This window comes from Pinus tabuliformis, chromosome Q, assembly GCF_031772625.1.
Source record: "Pinus tabuliformis cultivar Carrire ecotype Pingquan chromosome Q, CPIR1, whole genome shotgun sequence".
NCBI classification, from domain to species: domain Eukaryota; kingdom Viridiplantae; phylum Streptophyta; class Pinopsida; order Pinales; family Pinaceae; genus Pinus; species Pinus tabuliformis.
In genome coordinates, this window is record NC_142296.1 from 1,188,083,553 (window position 1) to 1,188,108,345 (window position 24,793).

The 24,793-nt window shown below is 36.1% G+C and overlaps 1 pseudogene; it reads right to left on the reverse strand.

Annotated features, from left to right (window-relative positions):
• Positions 1–4,664: 4,664 nt before the first annotated feature.
• LOC149223944 (endochitinase 4-like) lies at positions 4,665–11,217 on the reverse strand (annotated as a pseudogene).
• Positions 11,218–24,793: the final 13,576 nt, after the last annotated feature.

A 24,793-nucleotide genomic window follows, 5' to 3' on the forward strand; every position in this document is an offset into this window, starting at 1 on the left:
GTTTACATAGCTCATTGGATGGATAATTTTTAATAAATTGTCTATGTTGTAAGTAGTATCGGATAAAAATAAATTACAATTCCCCTTATTTGTAAATTAAGTTAATAAAACAAAAAATGAAAAGAAAATCAACTAAAATTTTCTTCCTTAAAGAATGTAATTTTCTTCATTATGGAAGTCTAGATGTGGTTGGTTTTTTCCAACATGAAAATGTTTGTGATGAAGGGTCATCGAAACCCATTGAGGGGATTAAACAATATTGGATTTTTTTATGATAGCTAAGTTCAAAATTGATTATCTCCAACGGCTATGTTAGTAATCAAATTTGGTGATCATAATAATAGAGGGTACGTGCTGAGTGCTTGCTTAACAATTGTTTGAAGAAACACTTTTCTAATCATGTTTAAGTCACTCATTGAGAAAACCTCACCCATGCATAAATTTTGTTGAATATATGCAAGAATGAAAGCAAAATTTGGATCTCCCACAAAGCATCCATGTGGATCAACAATAACTAATATATGAGGGTAAAGAACTTGAGGACCAATTTTCTTTTTTAAGACAACATAATAAATGATTGGAGTCATTTTTTTTGTCATGTGTTGAAGTGAAGGAGTAGCAACCCATGGGATATCTTCAAGCAAAACGAAACCTTGTGCATAGTGCTGGACCTCACAGGTATTTTAGTGCACATAGAACACCACCCTAAAAAAATTATACTCTTGATCAATTAAGAATAACCTAATATGTTTAGAGTAGATGCCAAAGTGGGTTGTACAAGAATTGAGGATTTTTTTGAAAGGGTAAGGGAATTTAGATACTCTGTTTTGTATAGCTCAGAATGTTGCTATTACTAGGTGTAAATTTCTATTAAAGCAGGAAGACAAGTGAAATAATGTTATAGAAGCAGGAAGCCAAAAGATGCAGTTCATTTAGATCCGTTAAGGCTGAGGATACTGAACATGGTTGTCAATGTAGTCCATTGATTCCAAGTTACATGATTTCTACTGAGTCGACAAAAGCAAAGCTTCATGATCATTCTCCAAGGTCATGTCCAAATGTTTAGGAGAAGGGAATTCCTATAATAAGGAGACATTGTCTTCCAAGAGCTCCTAATGAGAAACCAAATTATATATCACCAAGGACTTAGAGATTGTTTCCAAAAGTTCAATCAACAAGGGGTCACATAAAAAGTGATTGATCTCTTAGCATTGGAAGGAAGTCAATTCTCAATTGATTTGGACATTTATCTTTATTCATTTTTTTGGAGCAATTTCTTGAAATGATGACATTTTGTCTTTTTTTATTTCAGAAAAGGTAATCCCTGTTCAGGTTAATTGGCGAAGGTGATTGGTATTTGCACTTCTCTTGATATTTTTCATATCTGGAGTATCTTCTCAGTTAGTAATGAATGTGAATTTCTAGAGATACCTTTTATATATTATGAGTTTATATTAAGTTTTTTGGACTTGAAATTCACTCTAAATGTCTTGTGAGCCCTAAAATGCACCAAATTATGCTAGATATACAAAGAATATACTACGTTGTATATTCATGACCTCACTGCCATCGTACACTTTTATGGGTTCACATGACATAACTGATTCATTGATTGTAAAGTGTCAGATTGTAGATTCTTTTAGCTTCAAAATGTTTTGAGAAGGGTTTGGATATTATGCATGCTTTGATCTAATATTCTTTCGACTTTATGATGTATGATCACATGGGTTTGATTTTAGAAGCATTGAAACTAGCTTTTAATATCTTGTGAAGCATGTATTGATGATATTATTTGGTAAAATTTGAGAAATTTGTTTTTAGTGCTCACCACCATGATTTATGATGAATATATTTGATGCAGATAAGTAGATTAGTGTAGAAAATATTATCAAGGTATTGTTACTAATATTTACTGGGAAGAATTTATGTGGAATCTTAACCACCTCTTTTGTGCTACAGCGAGAGGGAGGGAGCGAATGAAGCAAATCATTTTTTTTGGATACCATAATTTTTTATTTATTTATTTAACATCATGCATTATTTTAACATAAAATATATTCAAGTTATTGCTACCTAAAAAAAAGCATGATTGTAAGTTAAACATGAATTCAAAATAGAAAATGGTTAGATCTTAATCTTTCTTTAGGTCTTGATAGATTTTGGGGCCATTGTTTTAAAACTAAAGTGAGGTGTGGTCTTTTGATGTAAAAAAATAGTAGTTTCATTGTAGTTCTTATGGACCACACTTGCCTGATTTTCAAGATAAAATGTTTTAAATATTGTTGAATGATCTCTACATTATTTTCAACTGCATGACATGGATTTGATTTTCTAAAGAAAAATTTGTTGGATTAAAACAAGAATATGGAAAACACCATGGAGATTAGTGGTAAGGAGCAATGTGATCTTTTGAATAGTTTCAAGGATCATGAAGGAAATAATACATAGGTGAGTCAACAATCAAAAGAGAAACACAAATTTTTTTCTCTATAAGAGTTGTAGTTGATGTTATTCTTGGGTTCATTTCCAGATTGGAGATATGTGCAGTTTTATTTAAGGGTAGATCTTAATTGCCATAGAAATTCAAAAATTAATTAAAATGTTGTTATAGTCCTTTGTAGACACATGTTTCAAACTATAAAAAATTAGCTTTTAGATATGTGCAGTTTTATTTAAGGGTAGATCTTAATTCCCATAGAAATAAAAAAAATTATTTAAAAGATTGTTATAGTCCTTTGTAGACACATGTTTCAAACTATAAAAAATTAGCTTTGCACTAATTAAGCTTGTCTATAGAAAGAGGAAGTCATCAAGAAGAAATATGAAGGTATTATACCAAAACAACCTTTGATTTCAAAGATAGCAAACCACGATCTATTTCATTATTTGTGAGGCATTCATGTTGGCATAATCAGACAAGAAATTTAACTTCAACATAGGCCTCATGATTTGTAAGGTTCAAGGAAGCACTATAGTAAGATTTCGTTGTAGCATGGTCATTTCTTCTATAATATTTTTTATGTCTTTCAACAATTGTCAAAGAAGTCATTAATTAGTATTATACGTTATTACCTTACGTCATTTCCTTTGCAACATCTGATGCAATTGCTACTTTATATGATTATTGCTAACTAAAACCATCTCTATATATTTTGAAACTGAATCATACTAAAAAATACATTTATATTGAAATTATAAATTAAATTAGAAAACACCTCGTTGAGACTTTAACTTACTTTTTATCAATTATTTTAAATATAAAAAATATCGAATTTCAACTCTGAGAGTATCATTTATATGATTGTTGCTAACTAAAACCATTGTACAATCACTATCACATAGAAATGCAAACTAAACCCTTCCACATACTCCGAGGGGCAGATAAAGTGAGATACATGACTCATGGACTCAGTCAGAGTGTTTGATAATTACTCCATCTAATTTTTCCCACGTATCACTTTTCCCTATAAGATACGAAATTAGTCAATTAGGGATCACATAAGTAATTCATACCGTTACCGAGTTCATATATTGTTGACTTGTTTTTAGCAATTAGATTCAATATCTAGCATTCATAAAATTATTTGGGGAGTTTCAAAAAATTTAATGTATTCTTCTTTCTTTTTCGATCCTATAAACTACTACCAACTTCCATCCCTAATACTTATCACGCACACACTCGACTAACTATTAATAACTATTAATGATAATTGTGACAATGCACTCACACGAGTCATCGGTGTAATGAAATCATAGAAGAGGTACAAGAACACATCATTCAATGGTCGTAAAATTTTACAATGAAGTTTCCATGATACGTTATTCAATGCTAATAAAAATCTACGAGCATTATCAAGTATTATTTGAATATGATATATTTTTCTTTCTCTTATGGAACTCGTATGTCAACTAGGGTTTTGAATATGATATATTTTTCTTTCTCTAATGGAACTGGTATGTTAATCATGGTTATAAGAAGTGGTATGTTAACTAGTGTTATATAGTAATTAGTTGTTGTTAGTTAATTTAAATATAGTTAAATTAAATAAAAAAATTAATAATAAATATTATATTAATATCAATATTTTTTAATTCTATTTATACTAATATTTAAATGTAATATTTATAAACTATAAACGTAAAGAATAAACTATATATTATATTAATAGTTTGAGTGGGATTAATGATTGGGAGCATGTGTTTCTTCTTAGTTAAGAGGTTACAATTTCAAAATTAGAAGGAATACCTTTTACTTTAAGAAAAATAAATCATTCCTAACAAATAAAATAATTATCACTAAGTTTTTTGGTCTTGATGATGAATAAAATAACCATCCCAAAAATATCACAAATTCCTCATAGTTCTAATCAGGAAATCTCCCACCATAATATATGTGATATTTGTGAAAACATCTTTTTTGCTACAATTTCCTAACCAGTAATACACCATCTATTGGGTGTAAAATATATAAAATCAAATGCACTAATAAGTACAATTAATTAATCTAATCTTAATTTTCTGTACTCGTACAGTTCATTGGCATGCAAAAGCCATGGATGTGCTTACATGTTGAAAGAAAGAGACCTATCATAATAGAATGTTGTCTCGTTTTACATGTCACAAAGATCTGTTTCTTGCTAATGCTAACCATGGTAATCAGAATCTATCGATTTTATTTACTACTATAGAATATATAGTATTTTGAACTATTCTGGATCCTTTGACAGAGATCACGAGGTCACAGCATATTAATATACTTTTAACAGCTAAGGTTATTTCCTGGATCTTCTACACCAAACTCATTGCAATAGTTGGTATAATAATTGACACGTTCATCAACTGCGTTGGAGTCTCCACCATTGCAATCATCCCCTGAATCCTTGTCCAGATGTAATAGCAGAGTGGCAATTACTATGTTTCATCCAAAAACCAGATAGCAGTCTTCCACGAGATTGAGCCATTCTGGGCTACAATTTCAGGGTGATTCAGACCATCAAAGCCCAGGTAATCACCAGCTGTATCATAATTATACAACTGGTCAAACTGCATGAAACAACCTCTCAAGAGAAATCCAATTCAAATTTAATAGATAGAGCCAATTGTTTTTTATAATTCAATTTAATAGATGAATAAATTCACTTTTTTGGATACTCTCTTTTTCCATAGACAGTGTATAGATTTTTCTAAGTGCATAAGTTATACATTTATTTTTTAATGGTAATTTAGGATTTGTCCAACCAAATACTTCAAGTTAACATAATTTTTTTACCAAATTTCCACACATACCAGTTAGACCACAAACTCACAACTAAAACTTATAGGCATACATACCATGTGAGTTGCAAGGGGCCACGCCCATAGTACTGCTTTCCCGCCACACACTGGTATGTCTTGTTGGTGGAATCGCAGTAGTCAGACTTCTCTATTTGCTCGACGTAGCACAGTCCTGCCAATCAGTCAGTAGTTATAGGTGTCACATGGTTAAACAACCGATTTCTAATATTTATAAATTCTAAAATGAAATCATCTATATATATATATATATTTATTTTACAAGAACAAATTTATAGAAGTTGAGAATAATTAATATTATTTTGTTATTAATGGAGAAAATAGTTACGTTTTTGTAACTTTCTCCCTAGTTTAGGATTAGTTCCTATAATTATGGGGTTTGGGTGCAACTTCCTATTTCCTAGTATTGTATTTAATGATGTAATCTTTGATTGATTGGTAATAGAGTGGACGAGAGTAATCTCTCAAGTTTGATGAGTGTAGTCTCCAGGTGCAGGCCACACCTGAGAGCTACATCTCTTTCTTTTCAATTCTGTTCACATTTTATCTTGGTATCGAAGCTCAGATTGAGTGAGCCTGATCTTTTGTCACCTGTGAGGCTGAAGTGCCTGTAGTAGCTAGCTTGCCTATGTGGCTGGAATAGCCTGTGTGGCTTGAAGTGCCTTTGTGGCTATGTGTACATGAGAGCTCTGTGCTCGATTGAGCAGGTGGACTGCAGAACACCTGGCTCGGACTCGAAAATTTTGGCGCGGATTTTGCGCGAATTGGCGCGGATTTTGCGCTGACAGTCGCGCCAGAACCGGAATTAGCGTGGTTTGCTGGGAATAAACTGCGCCAGAGCGCCAAAAAGCCCAATTAGCGCGGGATTTTACCGGGAAAGTCGCGCCAATTGAAATACTCTAAGCGATTTTCAGTTAGCGCGGATTTTTCGCTCGGGGTAGCGCCAAGGGATCTGCGAATAGATTGAACTTCTTTTGGCGGTTTGCCAGCGGTGCAGTGGTTGTTTGCAAGCGGTGCAGATCGACTGAGTTGTAGATCCGTCTGGAAGAGACAGATCGAGAAAGCGCCAGAGGAGGTCTGCGAGAAACTTTGACTTCGTTTGGCGATCTGGAGGGGAAGCAGAATCGGTGAAGCGGCAGATCAATCCGGGAGAGGTGGATAGGATCAATTGTGATCAGATCATTGTTTCAGCTATATTGAAAACGCCGAATTTGCTCATTGGAGCGTGAGTGCCAGATACTGTAGATCGGTGACAGATCGATCTGACAGGTACTGTTTTTTTTTTGTTTTTGTTGTTGTTAAGAAGATTCACAATGAGTAATACGATGGAATCTTATCTTAACGAGTCTGGTAAACTCAACGGGTCTAACTTCACGAATTGGAAGTTAAGATCCAGACCCTACTCGAAGGTGCGAACGCTTGGACTATAGTGACAGGCGATGAGCAGAAGCCGACTACGAGCACGCAGAAGGAAGACTGGGAAAAAAGAGAAAACAAGGCCAAGGTCTTGTTAAAGATGTCTGTGAAAGACAATGTCATTGCACACATCAGAGACTGTAAAACGTGTGCAGAGATTTGGACGAAAATCAAGAATCTGTATGAGACCTAGAATACAAACAGAGTTTTGGCTCTGAAAAGCAAGCTATTTTCAATGAGGATGGACGAAAGGGAGTCTGCTACTGCATTTGTCGTGCGAATTAAGGATGTTAAAGACGGATTGGTGGCCATTGGAGTGGCGGTGGCTGATGAAGATCTTGTTGCAATTACAATGAATGGGATGCGTGATGATTTCCAAACCTTCATCATTGGAGTCTCGGTGAGGGAGAAAACACCCACTTTTGATGATCTCACTGCGATCTTGCAGCAAGAGGAAGAGCAACGACAGAACCTGAATCTGAACCCCCAAAGTGATGATCTCGCGCTGGTGGCAAAACGACGACTATCTAAAGGGAAGTAGTCACAGCAGCAATCAGTCCAGAAAGGAGGAACAACACATAAACATCACTGTCATAAAGGTATGCTTGCAAATCATTCTGAAAAGAAATGTTTTTATTGTGGAAAGAAGGGTCATATACAGAGAGATTGTTATCATAAGAGGCAGGCTGATGAGGCAAGGAGGAGACAGGCAAATCCAAAACACAGAGGATATTTTGTTGAAGAAGAAGACTTCAGTCATGAATTTCAACTGTTCATAGTCAACTGTGCCCTTTCTGCATCAAATGAAGATGACATCTGGTATGTCGATTCCGGAGCATCCTCTCACATGACAGGTAATAAAGAATTTTTCGACAGTCTTGAAGAAATTATAAATGGATCAAAAATATATTTAGGGGATGATAATGGATATCAGATTAAAGGTCATGGGGTGATTTCAGTTAAGTTACCAAATGGAAAAATTAGTCACCTTTCAAATGTTTTATATGTACCTGGAATAAAGAAAAACCTGATATTTGTATCCATGATGGCTGACCAAGATATGAATGTCGAATTCTTCAAGACTCACTGTGTGATAATGGATTGCAGGAATGAAATTGTTGCAATAGGCATGCGAGTTGGAAGCCTATACAGATTGGATGCAAAAAGTATATCAAAGCAAGCCATGGTTGCAGGAGAGTCAACAGCTGAACAACTCTGGCATCAGAGGTTTGGTCATCTGAATCTGCAGGATCTCATGTTGTTATAGAAGAAAGGTATGGTCGAAGGTCTCCCCATCTTTCGTAACATTTAGTTAAACTGTGAAGGTTGTGCCTTAGGAAAGATGCACAGAGAACAGTTCCTTGTGCATGATAGGAGGAGGCAAACATAAATCTTAGAGCTAGTGCACACTGATGTATGTGGTCCCATGCAGACAAGGTCGCTAGGGGGAGCATACTATTTTTTGTTGTTTACTGATGACTGCACTAGGTATTCATGGGTTTATTTTTTAAACAAGAAAAGTCAGACTTTCCAATGTTTTATAGATTTCAAAACCCTGGTGGAAAGACAATTTGGAAAAAGTATTAAAATTCTCCGATCTGATCAAGGAGGAGAATAAAAATCAAAGGAATTCATGAAATACTGCAAATCTCACGGGATTGTTCAGCAGTATACAGTGGTGCACACACCACAGCAAAACGGAATTGCAGAGCGTAAAAACAGAACCCTGGTAGAGTGCGCAAGGAGCATGCTGCAAGGTAAGGGTCTATCTAATACTTTTTGGGCAGAAGCGATAAATACTGCTGTATATTTGAAAAATAGAAGTCCTACTAGGTTTCTTTGCTTCAAAACTCCTTTTGAAGCCTTTTATGGATTTAAACCAGCACTAAATCACTTAAGAGTCTTTGGGTCAAAGGCATTTGCACATGTACCCAAAGCTGATAGAAAGAAACTGGACCCTAAGGTAGTCAAATGCATCTTTGTTGGTTATGGCACAGAGTTTAAAGCATACAAACTGTTCAATCTTGAGTCTCATAAGACATTTGCAAGTAGAGATGTAGTCTTTCATGAACAGGTACATGAAAGGAAAGCTGATGTTGGAGATGATTGGCACATTCCATTTCTGTTGGAGGAAAGCAGCGAGGATGAAAGGGAGCAGGAACAGGAGCAGAAAGAAGAGAATGAAGAAGAACAGCAAGAAGGTGAAAGAGCAGGCCCAATTATTGCAGAAGAAAACAAATTTGAGGTAAGTCCCCTACCAAGAAGGTCAGGTAGGAAGACTCAATTACCATTGAAGTTGAGAAACTATGCTTTGATGTCAAAAGTTTTGAACATTGTAGAACCCTCTAATTACAAAGAAGCTAGTCAATTTGAGGAATGGAGAGCTGCAATGAATGAAGAGATGGAATCAATTCTTAGAAATGATACTTGGGATTTAGTTGAGCTGCCTAAGAATAAAACACCCATAGGATGCAAGTGGTTGTTTAAACCAAAAATGAATGCAGACAGAAGTATAGATAAGTTAAAAGCTAGGCTGGTTGCAAAAGGATATTCACAGCAGGAAGGTATAGATTTTGATGATACTTTTGCACCTGTAGCAAAGCTAAATACAATTTGAATGCTTATTGCTTTAGCTACTAGATGTAATTGGGAATTACACCAGCTTGATGTTAAATCTGCATTTTTAAATGGTGATTTAAAAGAAGAAATTTACTTAGTACAACCAGAAGGATATGTAAAGCAGGGGCAGGAACATCTTGTTTGCAGATTGAAAAAGGATTTATATGGTTTAAAGCAAGCACCCAGGTCTTCGTATGAAAAGGTTGATTCTTTCTTTATAGAGTATGGTTTCCATAGAAGCTTAAATGACCCAAATTTGTATACCAAGTACAATAATCAGGGGCAGATTATTTTGATTTCTTTTTATGTGGATGACATGATTATAACAGGAAATGTAGATGATTTAATCAAAGGAATCAAAAGGCTCATGGCACAAGTTTTTGAAATGAAGGATCTCAGAAGCCTTCACTATTGTCTGGGATTAGAAGTATTCAGAGATACTGGGCAAACTTTTCTTACCCAAGGGAAGTATGCTAAAAATCTGTTGGAAAAGTTTGGTATGGATCAATGTAGAACAGCAGCGACACCTTTGCAGCAGAATCTAAAATTGAGCAGTGATGATGGCACTAAGGAGGTTGATGCCACAATGTACAGACAGCTGGTTGGCAGCCTGATATATCTTACAACAACCAGACCCAACTTGGCATACTCAGTTAGTGTATTAAGCCAATTCATGTCAAAACCGCGTGAAAGTCACTGGACATCAGCAAAAAGCGTGTTGAGGTATCTTTGTGGTACTGTTCATTTTGGTATTTTATACATTGATGTATCTGATGTTACTCTAGCAGGTTTTTCAGACTCAGACTGGGCAGGTAACCTGGATGATCGGAGGTCCATCACAGGTTATGCATTTAACATAGGTTCCGGGGTAATTGCATGGAGCAGCACGAAACAAAGTACTGTAGCTTTGTCGTCATGTGAATTTGAATATCAAGCATTGTGTGCAGCAACATGTGAAGCAATCTGGTTGAGGAGACTTCTTAACGATGCAGGAAAAGAACAGAAGCAACCCACTTCTATCAAAAGCGACAACCAGAGCGCTATCAAATTAGCATACAATCCAGTGTTTCATAAAAACACCAAACACATAGACACCCAGTTTCACTTTGTTAGAGAAAAAATACAGTCAAAAGAAATTGCTGTCGAATATTGTAAAACTTGTGACAATGTGGCTGATATTTTTACAAAGCCTCTTGCACGAGTGAAATTTGAATTGTTTAGAAAGATGCTAGGAGTTCAGGATAACCCTTTCTCCATTAAGGGGGGGAGTTGAGAATAATTAATATTATTTTGTTATTAATGGAGAAAATAGTTACGTTGTTGTAACTTTCTCCCTAGTTTAGGATTAGTTCCTATAATTATGGGGTTTGGGTGCAACTTCCTATTTCCTAGTATTGTATTTAATGATGTAATCTTTGATTGATTGGTAATAGAGTGGACGAGACTGATCTCTCAAGTTTGATGAGTGTAGTCTCCAGGTGCAGGCCACACCTGAGAGCTACATCTCTTTCTTTTCAATTATGTTCACATTTTATCTACAGAAACAGGAAGGATGCATGCGATCAGATGTACTGGAAGTCTTGTGAGCAATATTTTCAAAGAAAGCAGCGATTTCTCTCTTGTGGTCAACGTCGGTGCCAGTTGTGCCAGAGAATGTAGTGGTTGCGTCCATGAAGTTATTGTATGTATAGAAGGTCTTTCCTGCGCAACTATCAGAAGCACCAGACAAAATTCCATTGAAGAAATCTTGGGTGGAAAAATCCCCAACATCTCCTCGGCAGATGGAAACAATATTGAAGGCAAGAACGAGCCATAGAATAATAACGCTTGGTGTCATAACACGGAGGTAATTTCTCATATTGGCTAATGTCTATCACTACTGTCACTAGCACAGAGAGTGTACTACTATGCTTTGTAGAAAGAAGAGCGTGTTTGTTTACATAGCCATAAAGTCGTGGGAATATGCATTTGTATCTATTTGAATTTAACTCTGCCGTGACGTTTGAGAATTATATTTTTGTTGACCTAACCTTGGCTAAGATGAACACATGGGCACATCAATGTTAATATGTTACGCATATTCTCAACACTATAACTTGTGAGATGGGCTACTTCACCTGGAAATCTCCACAATCTCAACTACCTATGCTTCTAGCTTTGTCAAGTTCCGAAACAATCCATTCGTCATACATTGAGTTGAAGATTACATTACATCTTGAGAAGATGGTCATCATGGAAGAAGAGGTTCAATCGTTGGATTATTTAGTTTTCTTTTGCTCTCTGCCAAATGCAGCATCTAAGACAAGGTTCTGATTGTTGAGAGAAGCCTATGTATATAGTTATAATTATGTATATATATTTCACATCTAAGATTGTGTATATACATTTTTTATATCCAGTTCCAACGGTAGATTACTTTGGTACCAATTGGTAATAATGGATGGATTTTCCAAAACAATTTTTTTGGATAGTGGTATAATATACCATAATGAGTGCACTTGATGCTTGTGTAGTGTATTTGGTAATAATGGATAGATTTTCCATAACAATTTTTTTGGATAGTGGTATAATATATCATAATGAGTGCACTTGATGCTTGTGTAGTGTATTTGTACTGGTACACTGTAAAACGTTTGTGGATGTAGCATGCTTTGTGTGCAACCCCTTTTTTATTTTCCTTATACTTACACCTTTATTCAAAATTTGGCCTGGCCTTACTGCGGTACGCTCTTACTTAAATTGTTCTTAAGTTGGTGTCATTTACTTTGGTAAAGTAGATGAAATTGATGGAATCATTATGCGTAACTATTTCACCAAACTTCGGAACTTAGCATCAAATTCATTTAATGAATCAAGCAACACTTTCGGGTGATTGCTTAACTTGTTAACCTCTATTGTTGAGGAAAATGGGTTTCATCTATTTTCCTAGCTCAATTGTCTTAGAGCTTAGAATATTGTCACTTAGCCTATTCCTTTGACACTAACACAATGGTAGAGTGTTTGTTTCTCAACCCAAGTGTGATATGGCATGTTAGGGTACAGATCTTGAAATGGACTCCTTGAATGTTGTTAAGGCCTACAAATGACTACCTCTTGTCATTGATTTGTGCTTCCCATGCATATTCCCCTAGCTGTGCACTTTGGGAGAATTTTGTAGGTGAGCCAAAAGTCCAAATCTATGGTTGACCAAGTGGAAAAATCTGTTTGTGTGGGCCTTGGAGACTATAGGATTTTCTCAACTTTTTCAATCTTTTGCTCAAGCTCTGATTGTGACAAGATAGGAATATACTTTATGTTCTCCTCAAGGTGTCTATATTGTTTCCTTGATTTCATAATAGTCTCTTAGACCTATAGAATTTTCTTTGGGCGAGCATCTTGGTTTGGACTTCCTTGGAGCTTGAGATATGAACATAGACCTCCTCCATTACATTGGCAAGTGATGCATGTGTATCAATCTAGTGGTGATGGTGTTGTTGTAGTTCAATGTATGAGTAAGCGATGGTCTTATGCCTGTTGGTAAGCTCGTTGAGGATCTACATCAAATATTTATTGAAGATCGCTTGTGGAAACTTATGATGGATCCATCTCAAAATATGGAAAATCACCCTATCCAGTGTTGGAATACGCCTAAAAATATGTGATAGCCAATGTTTCAAGTTGAAGAACCCTTTCCTGTATGCTTCCTAATCTCTATACACAAGACGTCACACTAGGTGTAGTACTTAAGATTGTTGGTGTAGGTCGCTAAGGCTCGACAAGCTTCAACTCTTGACATAATGAACCCATCTGCTATTATGAATCTTGATGGATGATTTTATTTCCTTCCAGGTTTTCTTGCAACATGCTCGCTGTGGACTGCATTAGGTACAATTCCTTCTGTGATTCCTATAAGGGAGTTATGTGCTCCATTAACCAAATTTTTTCTTGTGTTGCACATGTTGTCATAGTCTACTTTGCTAATGTTATTGGCTATAATTTTGTTGTACTTTAAACCATTACATCTCCCGGTGCACTGTGGCTAGGTTTTATAATCTCAACTTCACCAACATCCATTGGATCTAAAAGTGTTTTTCATATTGATGGAAGCATGTAAGTCGTAGCTTGTTTTGTATCATGGGGCTCCAAGATTTATGTGGTTGTGTTTGTTTCTTGTCCCCCCAATCCAGTCTCAAGGAAGTGCACTACCATTTTTCTGAAGCATCCTTCTCTACCATTTTTTATTCCTAGTTGCATTTGTCTAGGTCTCTTTTGTTATAGGTCTTGGTCTTCAAGACCTCCTCACCCTCTATTTTCTTGGGGCTCATTGCTTATGGCGATTATTGCACCTTCTTTGTGATGTATTCCTCAGTGATACAAAAAGGTAGGATCTTTGATAGCATGTCATATCTATGCATGGAAGGATATACACATGGTGCATGTCTACTTCAAATTGGAGAGAATCACTATACCTTTCCAGTAAGTTGTTTGGAATTTTAAAGGACTTTATGTTATCCTGTATCATGTGTGTATAACATTGATGGAAGGATTTGTTGGTGGTCCACTCCATTTCTCCATCTACGTTGTGCGCTAATGTATTAAAATTTGACATTGGGAATGACTTGGTTACTTAGATTTCATAGTCCACATCTGCTGGTGGCTTTTGAAAAATCATTGCATGAAAGAGAGCAACCCATAGTCATGCAAATTTCAAAAAAGTTGAATGAATTTATTCATAAGGTATTAAGACCAATTCATATTGACCCCTTGGATGCATTGGTCAATATCTAGGAAAATTCCCAAGGGGGATTCATCCGTTTTATATTTATAAACTAGTTTGTAGGTTAGTAGATGCACTACAAACACAATTTAAAAGTATTAGATGGCTGAGATGATTCGGACCTTCGATCCTCTCCATTTGATAGATACTGTATAAGCATATTCTATGAGTTTATTTCACACTAAATTTACATTTGCAGGATATTTGGTTATTTATGGGATATTAGAGATCATGTGCATCACATCCTCCCTGCTCGGTACTATAGAAAATCCTGTAGATTCGTAAGATCATGCAATGTACTAAAGCACAGGACAAGAATCTACTTCTACTTTCAACTAGTGGAAGCCAATAGATCGATGAAAACAATATGAACAAGAAGAAGACAAATCAATGGCACATAACGCAATATGTATCCGAGGAAAGCCACTTCTCAAAACCCCGCCTATTTTTATTTCATTAAATAAAAAATCCAAGAGGATAATACCCTACGTGTTCTCACAAGAACAATCCCGACACTTAGTATGATTAATCTCCCTGCTCACAAGAATGCTGAAGCTAGTCTCTAGCTTCTTTTGCTACTCTCCAAGCCCCTGATTCCTTGCGCCCTTGGTCAAAGAATTTGGATGAATACAATATTCTCTTCTCAACCTTGGCATTAACCTGCACAAGTATTTCCTATCCTCCACTTGATGACTTCCTTTAGCCAATACTTAGCCAAATTTCCAAGCCTCCAATCTTCTAATTCTTTGCACAATCCCTAAGAGAATTAGCTTGTATTTAAAGGGAAATTCCTTATCCATAACTTCACAATCCAAAATTAGGTCCTTCTTTGATTGCATGCATGATATTTACAACTCAGTAAATCATACAACTAATAGTACACTGTCACTGCACTCTAGTATCAACTGCGTCTTTCTCCAAACTGACATTCATGGGTTTCTGATGAGGGAATATTTAGTTAACTGGAGTGACACTTGTGGATGCACCAGTGCACCAACTCACTGCTAATCCTCTATTAGTTCCACAAATAGTTAGAAGCGATTTAACTGAACATAACTCAATGAACTGAGTTGTCTAATTAAAACTCATAAATAAACTCATCTTGGACCCCTAAAACTTAGGGAGAACATATACATGACTTCCATAAGACTTCCAACTCGAAATTCCTAAGTTAACTAAGTCAACTTAACTTAGTTAACTGTCAGGCCAGGTTAACTCCAGAAATTATTGAGCGCAAGACAGAACTGATAATTTTATTCATTAGCCAACTATTATTTATACATACACAAAACGGATCAGTTCATCTTCTAGATGACTGTCCAGCTTCACCTCATCCGTTTCGGATTAGGTGTCAACATTCCCCCCCTTAATCTGAAGGGATGTTGGTGAGTCCAAGCATCGTTCTGAATCTTTCAAGCTTTTCTCTTCCAAGCACTTTGGTGAAGATGTCTGCAATTTGCTCGTTTGTGGAACAATGACGGAGATGGATTGTTTTGGCCTCAGCATGATGTCGGATCAGATGATATTTAGTATTGATGTGCTTAGTACGATCATGGAACTTTGGGTTCTTGGCCAACTTTTTTGCAGAGGTGTTATCAATCATGAGTGGAGTTGATTGTATTTGTTTTACCTACAAATCTTCAAGAATTTTCCTGAGCCACACAATTTCTTTCGTTGCTTCAACTGCTGCCACATATTCTGCTTCTGTTGTGGAATCTGCTGGTACTGATTGTTTGCGTGATCTCCAGGAGACAGCTCCCGATCCAAGACTCATAGCATATCCTGAAGTAGATACCCCAGTTTCTTTGTCTCCATCGAAGTCTGAATCAGAGTATCCAATCAAGTTGAAGTCGTCCACCTGTGTATACTTGATTCCAAGGTCTTGAGTTCCCTTCAAGTACCTTAGAACTCTTTTTGCAGCAGACCAATGTCCCTCGCAAGGCTTTTGCATAAACCTGGAGAGGATTCCAACAGCAAATGAAATGTCTGGTCTGGTAGTAGTGAGGTAGATGAGACTTCCTACAAGCTGTCTATACTTTGTTGCATCCTCAAATTCCTTTCCTTCAATAGATGTGAGCTTCAAGTTTTGTTCCATTGGAGTAGAAAGGGGATTGCACTCTGTCATGCCAAATCTGTTTAACAAATCTCCAATGTATTTCTTTTGAGAAAGAAATATGGACTTTGGTTGTTGGGTTACTTCAATGCCAAGATAGTAATGAACATAGCCCAAATCAGTCATTTCAATTTTTTTTCCTAATTCTTTCTTTATGGATGCAATATAGCTTTCATTGTTCCCTGTCATTAAAAGATCATCTACATATACCACAAGATATACAACTGTTTTGCCAAATTTCTTGACAAATAAAGTTGCATCATCAAGATCAAAATGATTGAAGTTGAGTTTCAGAAGATGCTCAGTTAGTTTTTCATACCAGGCTCATGGTGCTTGTTTGAGGCCATACAAGGACTTCACAAGTTTGCATACTTTGTGTTCATGTCCTTTCTCAGCAAATCCTTCAGGCTGGGACATAAAAACATTATCTTTTAGATCTCCATTCAAGAATGTCGTTTTTACATCCATTTGATGGACTTTCCAACCGTTCTGAGCAGCTAGTGCAAAGAGTGTCCGGATGGTGGCCCATTTTGCTGTGGGAGCAAAAGTTTCCTCATAATCGACCCCTTCCTTCTGTGCAAAACCTTTTGCCACAAGCCTAGCTTTGTGCTTGTCAAGTGAGCCATCAGCTTTGTACTTGTTCTTGTAGACCCACTTGCAGCCAATTGGTTTGGTTCCAAATGGAGGATCAACTAGCTTCCAAGTGCCATTCTTTATGAGGGCATCATACTCTTTCTGCATCGCTTCTTTCCATTTATCATGAGAAGCAGCTTCCTTGAAGGAAGTTGGTTCAAAATATGTAGACAAGTTCAATTCACAATCATAAGTAACATCCATATCAACAGGTGAATTAGAGTTATCTACATCACCTCCATCTTGTCGGTTTGAATTTCTGGTTCCTATTTTTCCAATTTCATCAGGATGAACACTTTCAAGTGTCTTTGTCAGCCACTTTGGGGGACCTTTCTGAGATGGTCTAGGCTATTCTGTTGATTGAGTTGGGTCTGAATCAAGATTGAGTCTCCCAATTCTATCAATTACATCACTTAAAGCATCATCCGTTGTTGGAGTGTCATGCAGGGGAGATTGTTCTTCAGAAGGAGATTCCACATGTTGATCTAGTATAGGAATCCCCCCTTCAAGATGTGGAATATGATTATCAAACTCTTGGAATGATTTCGGTTTTGTGAATCTATCCAAGCGATCAAGTTGCCGCTCAACAACACTGTCAGATTTGGATGATTCAAGAAAAATGACATCTCTAGATAAAACAAACTTCTTATTTACTTCATCATAAAGGCGGTATGCTTTAGATGTGTTTGAATACCCTAGGAAGATACACTTACGACTTCTAGCACCAAGTTTGTTTCTATGTACCTTTGGTATTAAAGCATAACAGGTGGAACCAAATATCCTGAGATGTTTTACCGAAGGAACATGTCCATACCACAATTCATAAGGAATCTTGTTTCTTATAGCACTAGATGGACATCTATTCTTTATATATGCAACACATAGAACAGCATCAGCCCAAAACATTGCTTTTACATTTTTGAAGAAAAGCATGGATCGTACCATATTCAAAATTGTTCTGTTCATTCTTTCAGCTACACCATTCTGTTGAGGATTATAAGGCACAGTTGTTTGATGTTTAATCCCATGTTGGTGAAGATAGTGTTCAAATTCATTTGATGTATATTCTTTTCCATTATTAGTGCGAATAGACCCAATATGAGATTGTGCATCATTTTCAATCCATTTATGAAAATTCTTGAATGTTTGAAAAGCATCAGATTTGTTCTTCAATAAGTAAACCCAACACATTCTGGTGTAATCATCAATAAATGTCATGATATATTTATTTCCATTTGCAGAAGGAACACGCATTGGACCACATAAATCTGAATGAATAATTTCAAGCTTCCTATGTGCTCTTGAATGTGAATCATGAAAAGACTGTTTGCTATGATTTCCTAGAATGCAAGCATCACATTGTTTATGTTTTCTAGGAATTGTAGGCAAACCAGCAACACCATTTTTCTTCAACAAGCGGAGACTATCATAGTTTAAATGTCCAAATCTAGCATGCCATAATAAACTTGATGGAAGTGTACCTTCATCATGATGAGAAATATATGAAAAATGTTGTGCATGAGCAGAGGTTCCTTGCAGTTTAAGAAGTCTTTCTTCTTCTATACCTCTCATGACAAGTGAATGGTCAGATGCCTTTCTTACCTCAAGCTTTCCATCAAACATATGAATGGAGTGACCTTGCTGGCGGATGTGGACCAGGGACAACAAGTTTCTCTTGAGCTGTGGGAGATATAGAACATGATTCAGAAGAAAATCTGGAAGACCAGGCAGTTTAAGCCTGATTGTGCCAAGCCCTGATGGCTTGATTTTTGACTGATCTGCAAAGTATACTGCTCCATCAACATTGTCAGTGAAATCTTCAAAAAATTCTTTCCTATGAGTCATATGATAGGTTGCTCCTGAATCAAGCAACCAGTCATTTTTCGAAGAAGCAAGTGAAGCATTAAACAAGTCTTCATTTACTCCAATGTTACATTGTGCCTCAATATAGTGAGTGGATCCAGGTGCTTTACCTTTGTCTGTGTCATCAGTTTTACCTTTCTGCTGGTTTCTTCTCTGCTCAACCTTGTCCCATGGTAGCTTGCATGTAGAAGCATCATGTGATCCATTTCGTTTGCAGCAAATGCAATGCAGATCTACCTTTTCTGCTTGAGAATGTCTGCCCCCCCTGCCTCTGAAGTATCTTCCTCTTCCTCTTCGTCCACCTCTTCCTCTTGCAGAATCTTGAGCAGGATGCTTTTCTTTGTGAGCAAGGCAAACAGTCTCTTCAGAAGATTCAGGGACTGTTTTCTTTCCAAAGGCTTCTTCTCTTTCAGCAAAGTTTTTCACAAGAGAGTCAAAGGTTATATCTTTAAGGTTTCCATTTGCTTGTAGAGACTCAAGATAATTAGAGTAGGTAGGATAGAGTGCTTTGAGAAAGGCAATAAGAGAGATATCCAGCTCAACCTTAGTGGATTTAATATCATGCATTATAGACTTTATTTCAGATGCAAGAGCAAGAGGATCATTATTTTTCAGTTCAAGAGTGAAGAGTTTAATCATGAGTTGAACAACTTCAAGTGCAGAATGTGTATCATAGATTTCTTTCAGCTTTTGTAAAGCTTCAAAGGCAGTGGAATAGGATGAAATATGACGACTTACTTCCTCATTTACAGATGCTGCGATCAATGCATAGGCTTTGCTGTTCTTGTTTTCCCAAATGGCGAGTTCTTTGTCTGATGTGGGCTGCACAGGGTCTCTGTCTTCTTCTCCGGCACACACACCTTTCCACAGCTCATTGTAGATGAGGGTGTGTTTTACCATTCGAGACCATTCAGAATAGTTCTCCTTTCTAGTGAGAACTATTCCGACCATTGAAATGATTGAATGCATTCTGTAAAAAAAATTATCTCTGCCAAAAAACTTCTGTTGAAAAAAAATCTTTATGCCATATCCCTATGCATTTTATTTTCTTCTAAAAGGCGCTAAGGGATCTCTTCAACATATATCACTTCAATATATATCAATGTAAAAAACTGTTGAAAAAACAGCGCAATATATAAAACTCCGCTCCAAGTATAAGCATGATATTGCATACTGTAATATGAGTCACATACTATAATATGTCATAATGTTTTTGTAACATAAATTGGATGAATTTAGTCAAAACTTCGCTGGCCTTGTCAGGCTGCGCCAAAAATCCCTGTCTTAGATAACAACAGGATGAGAACACATTCAATCTTCTGCCAATTTCCAGTGGACAAGAGATCCTTCAACGACTGATAACTTAGAAAACTCAAGAAACCCTACACCAAGCAGTAATACAACAAATTCAACAAGACCTCTGGCTCATACAACAGTACCTCACAATTTCCAGCGGAGAAGATCATATCATAATGGGAAGAGCTAACATATGATTACAGGTTTTTCTCAATAGATGAACAATTAGCTTGCTACTGTGGGTTCCCAAGATGTCGCGGAATTGTCAATATGGACGATGAGGAGCAGTTCTTACAATAAAACAGTTATTGAGTATATCTGGCACCCACGGGTTCTCAAACCGTTGTGCATACAATGGGTTACGGGTGCTTGTTGCGTGCAAAAATTCCTCTTAAAAACAAATGAATTGGACACAAGGAATTGTCCCACAAGGAGCAGTTCTTACAATAAAATCGATACCATGGTTCTTGCAATAAAAACGCAGCGAATAAAAGACTGAGCGAATAAAGACTGAGGTAAAAAACTGAGCGATACCACAGTTTTCAGGCAGTCACCATTACAAAAACGCAGTCACCATTACAAGCTTTAATCTTCCTTCCTTCGCAGGGCATCTTGGTTTCTGGCAAAAAATATGTCAGTCTTCAATAAAAAAAATGCAGTCACCATTTTAATCTTCCTTCCTTCGCATGGCATCTTGCAAGTCTCTATCCTAGATTCAGCTGCATGAATTTCCTCCTCGAACATCGACAGAAATCAAATCGAGTCTAATACCACTGCCATAGCTATCACTCGATTATCCGAAGTTGCAGGTAGTAAAGGGAATGTCAATCTGGTTTTCGATCAGTATTACAAGGAACAAGAGATTATACCAGAAGAGTAATGGGATAGGCTTTTACCATGGTTAATGGAGCTTCAACGCATCAACGCATCAAGGTAATGGAGCTTCAACGCAGCATTCCAGGGAATACATGAATGCATCAACGCTCAGGTAAAAAAAAAATGCACATCAATTACTCATGGTCTGAGGGCGCAGTCTCCATGTCAGGACAGAGGGCGCAATCTTCAGCAGTGTCAAGGAATTGCTCAGGATGATGCAGCGCTCAGCATGAGTTACACTATTTTGGGACCTGCTCTGATACCATGTCAGGCCAGGTTAACTCCAGAAATTATTGAGCGCAAGACAGAACTGATAATTTTATTCATTAGCCAACTATTATTTATACATACACAAAACGGATCAGTTCATCTTCTAGATGACTGTCCAGCTTCACCTCATTCGTTTCGGATTAGGTGTCAACATTAACTATTACAATTTGCTACGAGAAAATAATTGCAATTTTAATTCACAATTTAATTCAAGGACAAATTAAATTAGAATTTCTCGATTCTATTTTTAACATTTCTTGTTTCTATTTTCAACATGTACATGAAATTGAACTAAAGAAATCCAGCATGTAGTTTGTTGAGTTAGAATTAGATGCATCTGTTTAGGTTTGGGCTTCGGTCGAGAAGTGCAACATCCAATGAGGTTATTATGCTAGATTTATAAAGCGTTTTGACCCAACCCTGGGGAAGAACCTTTTGGGTGCCATTTAATCCAACGACTACCTCAACTTCATAGAACTCACACTAAAGCTCCAAAAAACTATCTTTCATCCTATATTTTGAAATCCAAAAACTTCATTATGGGAACCTTCCTCAACAAGGGTTTCCAGATCTTAACCTCTTATGGAATTTACAGCACTGATATGATAGGTTCCATAACTAATTTGGACTTGGTTCACACCATTTTCACTAGTATATCCATTTGTACCCAAATGGAGCTATTGTCCTTGCTACTCTTTTTTCAAAACTACTTGTGTAGCCTATACTTGGCTTGTTGAAGATAATTGATCCTCTTCTTGTGGTTGAACACTAGCAAAATTTTGAATACCTAGAGAAGTGACAATCAAAATACTCAAACAACTACACATTTGAATACTTTCACACTTATAAATCTATGTATTCTCTTGGTTGACTTAACTCACTTTGGTTGAGATGGGTTTTTCTCTCTAAACTCAATTAACTAAAGTAATGAAGACTTGGAGCTGTGGGGAACACTTATACTTTCTTGTAGCCTCTTCTCACCACTAAATTTACTACCTTAGTTGTTAACCCCACGTGGTGCCTAAATCTAATGAAAACTATGGGATTTGACCCTTACATTAACTTGTCACAATCCCTAAGAAACCATTAGGTAATATGGTATAGTAGTTGTTTTCTATCACTTATGTGTGTGTCTTTTCATCAGCTGTCTTATATCATTATTACTCCCTTATTCTTTATTCTTTTCATAAACATGACAAATCTAAGAACTCAATTTAAGTGCTTCCCACCATGAATACTAAGTGTTATACCTATCTACTCCACTGAGCCCACAAAAACATTAATTCTACCACTAGCCCTACCATACTTTTAACTACTTCAACACTAAATGACATGTCTAACTTACAACATCTCAAACACTTGGGGTCATAGTATGCCTTCAACTTCCTTCCATTTACTAGGCCCTTCAATGGCGGACCACTAAGTTTTGTTGGCTTTATTTCACCCATTGATATAATGTAGATTATGATAAAAGGTCTAAACTGATGCATTTTATGTTTACCTAGGTATTTTAAGGAACTTGTTGTCATAGAGTGGTTGAAACACACTAGGCTCTAAAATGTTTCTTTAAATATTATGGTCATTTTGGGCTTTCATATTTTCTTGTCCACCACTTGACTTTAGCCTACTATTAGGATTTTGGTTTCTTCTAGTTCTATTTCCAACATTAGATGTATATAGATTTGGAGGAGGATAGTCTAATATCCTATCTGGAGGGGGATAACCTAATAACTAGGTTGCTATTGGTGCTAATGATTGAAATGAAGGACGAATGATATAGAAGCATCACCATCAGTAAGTTCATATTGAAAATGATAGTCAAAAGTTCATTTACCATAGGAAGTGGGTTTCCTAGATTATTTTAAATTATTTGAAATACTTAGGAAAATTAGTAATTAGTTAGAATTGTTATGAATTTGTATAAAATAAGAATTTGTTGTAGTTGATTTCCAAGAAGTATTGCAATTACTTCTAATAGATTAAGTATCTTCTAGATTTAGGAATGATTTTCACAATTAGTGGATCTTAACCAATTTTTTTCTTTTGTACTTAAATAGAACCTGTAGCTCAAGAAAAGGGCTCTAAAAAGTGACTACATTAATGTTGATTTATGTGTTTTATGAAGAAAGACACTGAATACATTGAAGAAATTTTGTTCCTATTTGTTGTTGGATTACCGATGCTTTGTTTGATTTGGATCTTATTCCAAATTATGTGTTATAGATTTGTTATCAAATCATTATGTTGAGTATTTTTTTTAAGGCCCAATGGAAGCTACTGTACCCAATTCCATTTGCAATTAAATTGTTTTGCATCGACACTCTTTTATTGGATCAAATTATTTTGTGGTGAGGCAATTTATGGTGTCGAGTTATTTCTGTAAATCACTTGAATGAACAAGTTTTATGAAGGAAAAGGAATAAAAGTATGCTTCTTGAGGTGGAGGTATGAGTTGATAGTCAGGATAAAAGTTAAGTTTTTTGTTTGTTGAATGTAATCAGATTTGACCCCTGACTTGTCCTTAGTGAATTTGAGTCCTGACCCTTAAGTACAGTCTAGTAAAAAAACAAAAGAATTTGTATTGAAATCAAAGTAGGTCAGCCCCAACCTATAGTTAGTCCCATTTGATTCATAAATTTTGTATAGAAGCCCAACACTTGACTAGTTTTGGTGAAGTCGACCCCGACCTCCCAACTTTAGTCGTTTCTAAACCCCTGACTAATCCATAGCAACTCAACCCTAACCCCATTGAGGAGTTATAACAAACTGTTTGGAAATTCCGACACGACCTCGTGAAATTATAGAATATATTGGTTGTTTAGGTAAATATTAATAAAACTGAGTGTTTAAAGGTTTTCCTTTCATTTTATTTGAAAAGTGAATTGCATCTAATTTTGATTTGGAGGAAAATAGTTAAGTAGAGTTATGGGAAAGATTGAATTGACATGAGTTGTGGTATCAAACCATATTTTTTTAATTAAAATGGATAATGGAGATTAGTGAGGAACAATTCAAGGAGCAGGTCGAGGGAGCCTGTAGCAAATGTGGCTTTGCAAGCTGGTGTTAGAATAATTTGAGAGAGAGTAGCAACTATGGAGACTACTAAGAGGAAAGAAACTAACGCGAGAGATGTCCGTGATGAGAAGAATCTTCCAATGATGAAGAGATGGAAGAATTAGAAGATGTAAGGATGATGAATATGTTTTCTAAGATAACTTCCATGACAAAGATGGAGATTCCATCATATTAAGGTAATTTATGGATTGGATAAACAATCTTGATAATATTTTGATTATAAATATGTTGAAGCAGATAAGTGAGTTAAGTATGAAGTAACCAAATTAAAATGCCATGCTACACTCTATTGGGATGAATTACAAGCTGGGCAGAAGAGGAAAGGAAAAACAAAATCAAAGATTGGGACATGATGGAAGAAAAAATCAAAGGTAAATTTTTAACCAAAGAATATCAGATTAATCTTTTTATACAAATACAAAATCTTAGACAAAATTCCATGTGATTTAAATAATATACAAAGGACTTTTATAAATTGAACATCAAAGTTGGTCATGTAGAAGATGATGCTGAGAAATTTGTTGGATATATTAATGGCTTGATATTTGATATTCAAGATGAAATTGGCTTATGATTTTTAAAGA